The 4,048-nt window shown below is 32.3% G+C and overlaps 1 non-coding gene across 1 annotated transcript; it reads left to right on the top strand.

Annotated features, from left to right (window-relative positions):
* Positions 1-3,104: 3,104 nt before the first annotated feature.
* TRNAL-UAA (transfer RNA leucine (anticodon UAA)) lies at positions 3,105-3,188 on the top strand. Its single transcript has one exon. It is a non-coding gene; the product is annotated as a tRNA-Leu (tRNA).
* The last annotated feature ends 860 nt before the right edge of the window (positions 3,189-4,048 follow it).

Below are 4,048 nucleotides of genomic sequence, written 5' to 3'. Positions count from 1 at the left end.
CTATTCGGATGGCTGGACATTGATGCACCTTGGCATATAACCTCTACTATCAGATAAACGGACAGCTGGGTTAATTCCTTTCTACAAATATTCGAAAGCTATTCTAATCCGATACCACGGCCATCAAAAAGAAGTGTTTGGCATCTAGTTTGGCGACATTTTTAAACAAAATATAAATATGTCATTTTTTGCTCACATATTGCAAAATCGGTGGTGCCTTTTTTTCAGGTGAATAATAACCCACCATATGTGTGAGGCGGAAATGACGTCACAGAAAAGGGACGTGATCGCCACCCTTTTGAATCACTTGACAAGCTAATATGACATTGCCACCCTGGATTTTCCTGGAAGTGACGTATACTGTCGTAATGACGTAATATTTTGCAAAGTTTTTTTTTTTTTTTTTTTTAATTTGATGCAATGACAATATTTTTAAAAGTTTTATTTTTGTGGTAATGACTTTGTGAACCACCTTTGGAATGACATCAATTTTAGTTGATTTTCCTTCATTATATTTAACTAGAAAGCCCGGTGGTCATACGAAATGACCGCTGTTCTAGATATTATAAATTGTAATTAAAATGATTGTGCAAAGGTGTCTGCCAATTCAAACTGAATTACCCAGGGCAGGCGGCGAGGATGCCCCTTTGCTTACTGACCCACGGGGTTTCCCCCTTCTACTTGCTTAATTGCTTGAAGTAGAATGCCATGAAGGAAACCACTGGCGGTACATTTCTTAAGAGCCACTGCTAGCTCAATAAATAAAGGTGATTTAAAAATAAAATGTTAATTCACATGTCAAAGATCTCTTTGTACACAACATTTCTTGTGTAGATCTTTCCATCATTTTTAAACTCTCCTTGCAGAGGACCATCCATTATTTTTCATTTTACATCCGTTCTTTCACGAACTCTTGAACAGGAAACATAAAGTTGACCGTGTCCAAATGCAGGCTCAGGTAAAAAAATGCCAACACGCTTAAGCGTTATGCATGGTCATAGCAAAGGCAAGTTTTACAGGAAATTGTCTACGTCTCCACTGAAACTGCAACCCTGTGCCGTGGCAACTTCACCCAATTGGCCAGTACAGTTACGCAAGCAACCCATAAACTATCGGCGACAAAAAGACACTTAAGCCGCATATAATAAAGGTATTTATTTTATTTGTTTTTTCATCGTTGCCGTTTTTTGCCAGTTGTATATTTCCGAATTCTATTATATATAGGTGTTAAATTTATTTATTAAATGTTAAATGCACGTGCTCTTGTATATTAAATTTTTCCGGCTTAGCTTTCTCATAATATTTGACACGCGCTGCACTGCACGGGGATTAAAATAATTTATAGTTACGCACGCAACCAATACACTATCGGTGCCAAACACTTAAGCCGCATATATATAAGATGATTTAATATGTATCTTTAATTGATTCCATTATTTGTTTTCATAACAATATGTTTTCTATGAATTTTAAGAAAGTGGAATTAGAATCCACAACTTTTCACACTGGAGGCGAACGTGCTAACCATTATGCACCGAAGTAAATACACTATTTATATTCAAATAAATTTTCAGTTTCAGTTTTAATTTTTCAGTCCAGTTACTAAATGAAACAGATTTTCCACAGCAGACATAAAAGTCGCCTTGATAATGTGGAGAGCAATTAACTTATAGGCAGAAATTCAAACTAGACTGATAAACTGAATCAATAGCTATCAGAAGGTATCTGCAGGTGTAACAATGTTATTACAGATGTTATATAATACTGGTTACAATATATTAATTCGCGGATTCTATTCAAGACTTAGTTTCTATAATTAGAACTGCCATAGTTCTATGTCAAATCGTTAGAAAAAATTAGTAAAGATAAATAAACACAAAAATAAATACATATATAAAATCTGAAACCTTTCAGATTTTCTATTTTTTAATAAATCTGAAAGGTTTCAGATTTTAAATTACGGCCAAAGGGGCGTTTTTTTAGCTTTTGGAGTGTTATTTTTATTTATTAAATATTACGCTCTTCGCACTTAAATTATAAAATTCAGTTCAACAGCAATATCGCAAAATAGTATTAAAATGAGCATATCTTTAGAATTTCCAATACAGAGATTCGCGCGCTGTAGATAAAAATGTTTTTTCTGTACAACGTTGCCATTGCTCGCTTTGAAATCTTTGAGTTTGTAACTCAAAAATTCGATAAAGATTTACAAAATATGAAATCAATAATAAAACAAACTCCAAATTTCAAATTTCGTCTTCCAGATGTCCATATTCGCAGTCGGATTACACTATTCAAAATTGGATGGCTCTAGGAATCGTTGTTTTATATCAATGCGAGAAACATACATACATTTATGCAGATTCTTCAATATTTAATTTCTTCAAATATAATGCAGGGCAATAATATTTGGTAGCAACAGTTTGAAAAGTGTAACGGACATTCAGAGTGATTCGACGGAAAATGGCAAAACTAAAACTATAGTCCCTCAGGTACAAAGCACCTTTGAACTAAAAATAATAATTAAGTAATAATTAAAGTAAAAGGTAAAGAGGTAAGTAAATTAAATTAAATTAATAATAAATAGTTAAATTAACATTTTAAATTAAAATAGTCCATTTGATCTCATTAAGAGCTCCAGCTGGAATTGCAATTTTATCCCAAAACTGAGAAGGTACCGAAGATGGTACCTCAGAACATGACACCTTAGACAAACTTCAAACATGACACCTTAAAACGAGGTATATTAATTTCATAACAGCAAAATATTGCAAATAGGGTGGTGCTGCCATTTAGAATCGAAAGGAAACACTAGAAACTTAAGAAATTAGCTTTTGATGTAGAGGAATTATAATTTTTTCCGAGGTTAAAAAATTGACAAACAACCGGTATATATTATACACCGGTGCTCTTCAAAGGGTTAAGCAATAAAGATAGATGAATTTATCTAACTTGATAATTCTACGTGCACAATGAATTCTGATAAATACTGTGCACTCTTTCAACTAGAATTATAAAGAATGAGCGACAAAAGAAAAGGGAATATTTCAGTGTTAACATTTACGATTCTTTGTCTGTACGTTAAAAATACGTTCGTTATTGCAGTCAGGATGGCCGAGCGGTCTAAGGCGCCAGATTTAAGCTCTGGTTCTCGAAAGAGAGCGTGGGTTCGAACCCCACTCCTGACAGGTGTTTGTATGGTACATTTTGTCGTATATGGTAGGGAACTCTAAAAACGGGTATGGATAAGAAAAATAGGGTGTCTTTTTATTTAAAAAATTATTTTTCATCATGTTCACTTATTAAATGATTAACCACGCGCTCTGAAGGTTTGGCGAAGTAATTAATCCTCTAATTAAATAACATTAAAAGCGTAATATATATTTTAAACGTAAAGTAATATAATAATTAACAATTACAGATGTAATGAGTAGAATAAAAAGTAATAAACTTGGTAGTTTGACTTGCAAAATCATTTTAATCATTTAAACTTAAACTTACGTATACATATATTCTGGAGGGAGGGGGAATATTTGATGTTATATATTTATATATATATAGCATAAATACAAAAATAAATAAATAAATAAATAAAAATCTGAAAGGTTTCAGATTTTAAATTACGCTCAAATGAGCGTTTTTTTTTTAACATTTTTGTGTGTTAGATTGATTTATTAGATATCACGTTCTTCGCACCTAAACCATAAAATTCAGTTCAACAACAATATCGCAAAATAGTTTTGAAATGAGCATAACTTTAAAATTTCCGATACAGAGACTCGCGTGGAGATAAAAATGTTTTTTTCTGTACAACTTTGCCATTGCTAGCTTTGAAATCCTGGAATTTTTTAATAAAAAATTCGTTAAAGTTTTACAAAATATGAAATCGATAATAAAACAAATTCCAATTTTCGAATTTGGGCTTTCCGGCCTATATTCGTAGGAAGATTACGTCATTCAAAATTCGATGTCTCTATGTACCGTTGTTTTATCACAATGCGAGAAATATACATATACATTTACGCAGATTTTTCATTATTTAATTTCT

Source organism: Stegodyphus dumicola, chromosome 4 (assembly GCF_044657685.1).
Source record: "Stegodyphus dumicola isolate Sdum_Otavi_A_Nest chromosome 4, ASM4465768v1".
NCBI classification, from domain to species: Eukaryota; Metazoa; Arthropoda; class Arachnida; order Araneae; family Eresidae; genus Stegodyphus; species Stegodyphus dumicola.
The sequence above is the reverse complement of the archived record's forward strand: the minus strand, read 5'-3'. Positions and strand labels throughout refer to the sequence as shown.